The sequence below is a fragment of the Siphateles boraxobius genome, unplaced genomic scaffold (assembly GCF_051911475.1).
Source record: "Siphateles boraxobius isolate OS27281-9 unplaced genomic scaffold, OSU_SipBor_1 61, whole genome shotgun sequence".
NCBI classification, from domain to species: domain Eukaryota; kingdom Metazoa; phylum Chordata; class Actinopteri; order Cypriniformes; family Leuciscidae; genus Siphateles; species Siphateles boraxobius.
The window spans coordinates 3,393,345-3,402,183 of record NW_027509188.1 but is presented as its reverse complement, the minus strand read 5'-3'; the positions used below and the strand labels follow the sequence as shown (position 1 = coordinate 3,402,183).

The window sequence follows — 8,839 nt, the reverse complement described above, 5'->3', positions numbered from 1 at the left end:
AGCGTTTTTTTGTTTGTTTAAATAGTTCAAAGTTACTATCAGATTTAATGTTATTACCTTGACAAACTATACATCATTAAGATATAACACTCAAGTTTCAGTATTTGACCACTATTGTATTCTCAGAAACTTTGAAGATGTTTCATACAAAATACATTTCTAATAACTTTACAAAACTTTATAGCTATTAATAACTATTTTTTCATTATGACAATAATTAATTCTACATTTACAATAAACTGCCAGGTGTCAGCTTTCAAATGAGATACTTGTGCTTTTAGTGCAAAGTGTTTATGAACTGTAGGCTATCTGTTTCAGTTTGGGTACGCCATTTCTGAGGATTTTTCAAAAGTGGGGTTGCAGCCTAACAGGTTAAAGAATGCAAAGTCTGCAACAAATTTGAACAACAACTCACTAAAAGAGTAAATAAAAGTTATGTGACATGTAAAGAAAAGCTGTAAAAGAAAAGCAATATGAAATTAAAAGAATGTGTGGAATGAAAATAAAATGTAAATGAGACAAGCAATGTTAAATGAACAGAAAATATGCAAATAAGCCTTTAAAATAAATGCTCTTCATATATACCCTTTTGTGTTTTCATTTAAGCTATAACACTTGTCTGAAAATGTAAGGGATAACGTTACTGGAGCTTGGTTTGGGGTGGTGGGACTGCTCGCGGTGGGCGCCGGAAAATTTCCCTTATTTTCAAATCCAAAACTTGACAGGTATGTATAAAGATGATCAAAACACAGTAACTTTAGATCTTAGCCTCACAGTGTATAGTGATTGCATTATGATATCGCTTGTTTCTGCTCTTCTCTTCTTTGCCTGCGTTTATACTGTAACGTATACACGGCATGGTAGCCTACTGTATGCGTGTATTAATGTATTCGGAGCAAACAACCCTGATGCTGAAACTTAAAAACTTACTTCAAATACGATGTTTCTTCTGTGAAGTTGAAGTATCTTGACTTGCAACCATCTCTCGTCCTCTCTGCTAGTCTGTTTGAAAAATGCGCGCGCGCTGCCGGCGAACGTTTTTTTTTTTTTTTTTTTTAAATCAGCATCAGCAACTGCCAGTAGCAAATACAATTTTGGGGTGGCACCCGGGGTGGCCAATCGCATGTCAGGGGTGTCCAGTGCCACCCCGGACCCCCCTCTGGCTCCGCCACTGAAAGTACCCCACTATCTGGTCATTCTCGCTGACGTTGTCTGTCTTCTTGTCCATTTTTACGGTAAAGGTGTTTTACAAAAAAATCTGCAGAAGTTTTCCTTTACTTTTATTCGACGGGCTGTCTGTCTTGAGCGCATCTGAAGCTATATTTGAAAATAGCTGTTTTTATATTCGTATCATTCAAATTGAGATGGGCGTATTCAACTGCTTGTTTCTGATTGGTTGAAATCCAGTTATACAAAAGGTAGCCTATCACATTAAGACTACTTTAGTTTGAATTTGTTTTGCATCATTTTACGATCGAAGTTTTAAAAAATATTCAATTGTTTCACAGGTTATATAGGGTATTTAAGAATAAATTATTTTCACTTGGCCTAATTGTATTTTATTTTTTCCAATGTAAATTCAAAAAAGGTAGCCTACTATCCATTTGATTTAGGGCTATTTGTTTAGCCATCAAATATTTTAAGCATTCTGAAGTTTCAGGGTGATTGGTAATGTTGGTTGTAAGATTTGTATCATAATATTAGTATCAACAGATTTGTATCATAATATAATGTGACTCCTTATTGTTTGAATGTTTAAAAATTGATGTGTAGGCTATGTATTAACTTTTTTGTTAATCTGATCTGTTATTCTTATAGGACCATTCATTTGCTCAGTTTTCTTTTTTAAAAGGTTTTTTTGGTTTTTCACTAGTAATCTCTACAAAAGAATGGCACATTTTACATGTTAACTCTATAATGCTACACACACACACACACACACACACACACACACACACACACACACACACACACACACACAGAGAGAGAGAGAGATGAGGTGCATCGTATTATAATAATAATAATTTGACAATCCAGGTGTAATGTTTGTATAATAAGGTAATGACATTTTCCAGCCCCTAACCCTAAAATTTTACTGCATTTTTAATAGGTTTAAACAATAAAAAAATAAAAAAAATTGTTATTTAGCATTTTGTATTTCAATGAAATAACGTTTTCAAGTAGGCCTAATGTTTGTGGTGTGGATTTTAATGTTTTAATAATGTAGATTAAACCAGTAGGCCTACACACACTGAAGCAAACTTAAAGTCCAGGATATGAATTATAAACATTAAATTGAACAGATATTTTTTATTGGAAGTGTTCATGTATTAAGTTGATTAAATGTTAAAAACGGGCAATGTTTTGTCAATCGGCTTAAATAGATTGTTTTTATTTAAGTTTGTGTGATGTTGTTTTTTTGTTTTCAGCGCATGCGCAGTTTGAACCCCGAACGAATGCTTAAACTTCAGTTAATTTTAAGCGGACTCCAATTCTAAGTGCTACAGCTGTTGTGAAATTCGGTAGCTGTGTGCTACCTTCAATTCAGCGTTTCTCCAGAATCACTGGTATGCATTAGTGATTTTTATAACCGACCGTGTGTTATTTGTTATATAATATAATGTATATTGTGCTGTTTCTAAACTGCATGGCCTGATTTGAATTAACTTAATAGTGTTGCCGATTTCGGCACTTTTGGGTGCTTTTAATGGTGATGTTAACGAATGGTGTCTTCTTTATTTAATCAATCATTTCTGCAGAGTCACTGGTGTGTATTGATGGGAAGTGTGATGTTTGTGTTTACAGCAATGCTTGTTTGGGGTTTGTTACCTTTGGCGCTCACTGGAAGACTGCATTACCCTTCTATCACCGCTCTAAAACTACAGCAAACTACGGCAAGTCATATAGCTCAAAATAAAAAAATAAAATGTTTTTTTTTTATGGTGCTATTCCCTGCATTGCAAATGGTATTGTTATTGTTTTTTTATTGTGAATAATTTAATGGATTATTGAAGTTATACTTTGTGTTATATTATAACTATTTTTGAAGATAAAATGATTATATTTATTTTATTGAGACATTAATTTTAATTGTTAATTATTATAATTAGCTGAAAGAACTAGGCCATTGTTAAAAATAAAAGAAAGACTTTAAACTTGACTTGGCCTTTAGGGACTTGTGAACATGTGCTATTGTTTTAATGGACTGTATGTTATTTGTTATATGACATATTGTGCTCTTCCCAAACTGATGGCCTAATCTAATTAACAGTTGTACTGATTTCATGTACTTTTTTTGTGAAACAAAAAGGAAAATGCATTTAATGAAATTGAGCAATGGAGAAAATGTTATTATATGTTTATGAATTATATGTTTGTGTTTTGCCCTGCTAGTTTACACATTCAATGGGTTTGAACGTATTCCAGCATTAGAAGAGGCTAAATAAAATTTAATTTGGTACTCACATGCTGTTATCTGCGTTCATTTCTGCACACACCAGAGGCACGAAGAGAGAGAGGCCTGTTTTAGGTAGTGTGTAGATAGTGTGTGCCTGTTTTTGATTCCTCTTTCTACTTGCAATTGTATGGATGCATAGTGCATACACATGCATAATTAGGTAAAAATACCACAAGAGTGAGAAGGATATGTATCATTAATACGTGAAATCAGTCTTAAAATGACCATCTGTCTATTTGTCATTAATGTTAATCATTTTTTATTTATTTTTTATTTTTTATAAATAAATAATTTTTTTACCATATTATTTAAAGCTGATTTTTTTTTATTGATATAGGGTATGAAAAATATTAATTTTCATACCCTATTTCCATGTCATATTTTTAAATTATATATGTATTACATGTATTGTTTATTTCAACAACAATAATATAATGTTGTCACATTTAAATGTGCACTTCCATTAATACCCCCCTCCAATCATTATTCTCTCAGGATACTGATCATGCAGATCACAGCACCAAAAGTGTAAAGAATGGAATCATTACTGTGCTTGAAGATTGTTGCCGCTGTTACATCACTACCAACTGTGACCAACTTAATCCTGGAAGACGCCATTGTTCTTGAGGACAATATAGATCATCCAGCAGCATTTGCTTAATTTTTCAGACTTATGCACTGAATATGGAGTGTCAAAATTACTGCAGTCAGTAGATTTGTGGATCTAGTGGTACCTTCTCTACAAGAGTGCAGTCACAGAAGTTTTAATTGTTAAATGGACTAAGCTATTTAGCAAATATCATGGCAACATTTCAATTATATTTAATGATAGTTGCACTGGACACTTTGTTTTATAGTTAATGAAAAAAAAATTGCTTTCTCAATGTATTGATTTAATGTTAAGTATTAATTTGTCTCAAAGGGGATAGTCAAACCAAAAATCTAAATTTTTATTTACTATTTTTCAAGTTGTTTCAAACCTGTATGCATTTCTTTCTTCTGGTGAACATACAAGATATTGTGAAGAATGTTAGTAATGAGATAGTTGATAGTAGGCTTTGAATGCCATAGTTTTTTTATGGCTACCATTATACTTAAAAAGATTTTCTTTTGTGTTCAATTTAACGGAAAATAAATGATAACTGACTGTTTATTTTTGGGTGAAGTAAGCATTTAGACTTGTTATACAGGTCCTTCTCAAAAAATTAGCATATTGTGATAAAGTTCATTATTTTCCATAATGTAATGATAAAAATTAAACTTTCATATATTTTAGATTCATTGCACACCAACTGAAATATTTCAGGTCTTTTATTGTTTTAATACTGATGATTTTGGCATACAGCTCATGAAAACCCAAAATTCCTATCTCATAAAATTAGCATATCATGAAAAGGGTCTCTAAACGAGCTATTAACCTAATCATCTGAATCAACTAATTAACTCTAAACACCTGCAAAAGTTTCCTGAGGCTTTTAAAAACTCCCAGCCTGTTTCATTACATCAAAACCGCAATCATGGGTAAGACTGCCGACCTGACTGCGGTCCAGAAGGCCATCATTGACACCCTCAAGCAAGAGGGTAAGACACAGAAAGAAATTTCTGAACAAATAGGCTGTTCCCAGAGTGCTGTATCAAGGCACCTCAGTGGGAAGTCTGTGGGAAGGAAAAAGTGTGGCAAAAAACGCTGTACAACGACAAGAGGTGACCGGACCCTGAGGAAGATTGTGGAGAAGGACCGATTCCAGACCTTGGGGGACCTGCGGAAGCAGTGGACTGAGTCAGGAGTAGAAACATCCAGAGCCACCGTGCACAGGCGTGTGCAGGAAATGGGCTACAGGTGCCGCATTCCCTAGGTCAAGCCACTTTTGAACCAGAAACAGCGGCAGAAGCGCCTGACCTGGGCTACAGAGAAGCAGCACTGGACTGTTGCTCAGTGGTCCAAAGTACTTTTTTCGGATGAAAGCAAATTTTGCACGTCATTCGGAAATCAAGGTGCCAGAGTCTGGAGGAGGACTGGGGAGAAGGAAATGCCAAAATGCCTGAAGTCCAGTGTCAAGTACCCACAGTCAGTGATGGTCTGGGGTGCCATGTCAGCTGCTGGTGTTTGTCCACTGTGTTTTATCAAGGGCAGGGTCAATGCAACTAGCTATCAGGAGATTTTGGAGCACTTCATGCTTCCATCTGCTGAAAAGCTTTATGGAGATGAAGATTTCATTTTTCAGCACGACCTGGCACCTGCTCACAGTGCCAAAACCACTGGTAAATGGTTTACTGACCATGGTATTACTGTGCTCAATTGGCCTGCCAACTCTCCTGACCTGAACCCCATAGAGAATCTGTGGGATATTGTGAAGAGAAAGTTGAGAGACGCAAGACCCAACACTCTGGATGAGCTTAAGGCCGCTATCGAAGCATCCTGGGCCTCCATAACACCTCAGCAGTGCCACAGGCTGATTGCCTCCATAACACGCCGCATTGAAGCAGTCATTTCTGCAAAAGGATTCCCGACCAAGTATTGAGTGCATAACTGAATATAATTATTTGAAGGTTGACATTTTTTTTTGTATTAAAAACACTTCTTTTATTGGTCGGATGAAATATGCTAATTTTTTGAGATAGGAATTTTGGGTTTTCATGAGCTGTATGCCAAAATCATCAGTATTAAAACAATAAAAGACCTGAAATATTTCAGTTGGTGTGCAATGAATCTAAAATATATGAAAGTTTAATTTTTATCATTACATTATGGAAAATAATGAACTTTATGCTAATTTTTTGAGAAGGACCTGTATAACATTCATTAATATGTATAATGATTGAGTTAACTAATTAAAATGTAAGATTTGGTAGTATAATGTCATTGATGTGGATCAGACACAAACTGTTTAAATAAAGTTATTTGACTTTTTTATGGTTGCTTTTTTATTATATTAGACTATTTATATTAAATTTAATGAATCAATTTTAATTCTGCAATTCATTAGGTAAACCTGATTATGTTGTCACAATTTATGATTTTAATGTAATCTTTCAAGTTGAGTAAAGCCCAGTGTCTGTTTGTGTAGTTAACTTAAAGAGCTTGTGATATGTTACCGTATTATTTAAAGCTGACAATTTATTTTACAGTTCAAAAATGTAAGTTTAGGGTTTAAAGAGTTTAAAGAATATTAACACTCTTAACATGTGTGCACACACATTTTCTGTGTACTTACACACACACACACGTTTGTACACTCATTATGAGGACATTTCATAGGTGTAATGGGTTTTAATAATAATAATAATTCATTACATTTATATAGCGTTTTTCTAGGCACTCTTAGATAATCTAAGCCAATGTAATGACATTTTCTTGCACCTTAAAACTGCATATCCCAGAAAACTTGAGCATTTTAATTTTTTTGTCATCCACTAGAGGGCGCGTGCTGTATTGTTCTTCCGCTTTTTACCGGAAAGGAAGCCATTTTGTCTAATTTTCTGGTAAGGTAAGACCGTAAGACACGCGGTGTGGTTGTGTGTAATCCTAATCATCTGTATCATTTAACATTTTTAGGCCAGTGTAAGTTGGTTTTTGTCTGTTTAAATATTTTGTGGTTGTATTTTGTGATTAATTGTATTAAGGCAGCGTTTTGTTACAGTGATATATTAATCTTATTCATCTGGCCAGCATTTTCATTAGAACAAGAAATAACTTACTATTTGAAACATGTTTGGTGTTGTGGTTGTTCTTATTAGTTTAAAAGTTAAGTTAAATTAGTTAATTATAATTAGTTAAAATAAAAATATCGATTCCTTAATGAGTACTTCAAAATGACTTTATTCAAGTGCAAGACGACTCGCGACTGTTTTTTTGTGCCGTCTGCTGTGCAGACATCCACAGCTCGCTCACAGAAAAAGTTATTTTAAACCTTTCAACTCGTGCGCTGTTTTCTATGCACATTGAAGCGCACTCACAGAAAATGTGATTTGTAGAATTGGTCTTAACGATTCAAGCGCGGTTGAAGACTCCTACGCGCTGTTTTCTATTATGTAGCCTATGCACATGTCAAGTACGTGAGCGCGAGACGGCTCGCGCGCTGTCTTCAGTGCTGCAGGTATATTGGGCAAGTCTTAAAGTGACAGGAGCGGCTGTTTCTATAATAACAGTAATAAAAGGACAAAGAGAAAATTACCTCGTTCTTGACTAAATAACTTTTGTAACTGTATTTATACCTTATTTATAAAAAAAAGTGTAGCTTTCTGTACTTGTTCAATTGTATTTATTTGCAATTGGTATTTTTTTGTTCTCTTTTAATTACTGAGTGTTTACTTGTCTTTATTAATGCTTGAATGTATATTTAGTTAGGCTAGTTGTTTTACCATGGTATTTTTAAACCATAGGCAACATTTTCCAGTACAAGTGCTCTTTATCCCTTATCCAAGATGGCGCCGCGGATGGCTGCCTCGGTGTGGAGCTCTCCAGCTATTGTGTTGTTTTTGTTCGTTTGTTCGGCGTTTAGTCATTCTTTTCCTATCAGTTTCACCAAAGACGAACTACTGGACATTAGGAAACACACACCAGAAACCTTTTCTACAGTTTTTGATTATTCGGACGTTTTGCTGGACATTCTCGTCGGAGGGGCAGCGGTGTTGTTCAAACGCGCGTTCAGACGCAAACGCGGGAAGCGAGCCGGCGCGCTGGTTAAACTCCGCGAGCGCGGCCTGCGCACTGCACTCCCCAGTATTCATCTCGCGAATCTCCTATCCCTTCCTAACAAAACGGATGAACTTCTTCTCCTCACCCACACTAACAAGGATTTTTTAGACTCTGCTGCTTTGTGCTTCACTGAAACCTGGCTTAGTGAAGCCATACCGGACAACGCAATACATCTGCCGGGCTTCCAGCTGTTCCGAGCGGATCGCATCGCGGAGCTAACGGGGAAAACGAGAGGTGGTGGATTGTGTTTCTACATTAACGAAAGTTGGTGTTCAGATGTAACAACACTGAAGAAGATGTGCTCTCCTAATTTAGAGGCACATTTCATAAACTGTAAACCCTTCTACTCGCCTCGGGAATTTTCCTCTTTCATTCTCGTGAATGGTTACATCCCTCCAGACGCGTGCGTGAGCGCGGCGCTACAACAGCTGGCTGAACAAATATCTGAAACGGAACAAAGGTACCCAGACTCTCTTTTAATCATTCTTGGGGATTTTAACAAAGCAAATCTTTCCCGTGAACTACCAAAATACAGACAGCACGTTACATGTCCCACCAGAGACAGTAATATACTGGACCACTGTTACACCACAATAAGAAATGCGTATCACTCCGTCCCACAGGCAGCTTTGGGGCTCTCTGATCACTGTTTGGTTCATCTTATACCGACCTACAGGCAGAAA

General features: G+C 35.8%; 1 protein-coding gene across 1 annotated transcript in view; it reads right to left on the bottom strand.

Annotated features, from left to right (window-relative positions):
- Positions 1-4,753: 4,753 nt before the first annotated feature.
- Positions 4,754-8,839, bottom strand: part of LOC143718612 (uncharacterized) — a 796,762-nt gene continuing 792,676 nt past the window's right edge. The window contains exon 5 of the transcript XR_013196456.1: positions 4,754-5,025. The gene's annotated coding sequence lies outside the window, so the exon portion shown is untranslated. The remainder of the gene's footprint in view (positions 5,026-8,839) is intronic.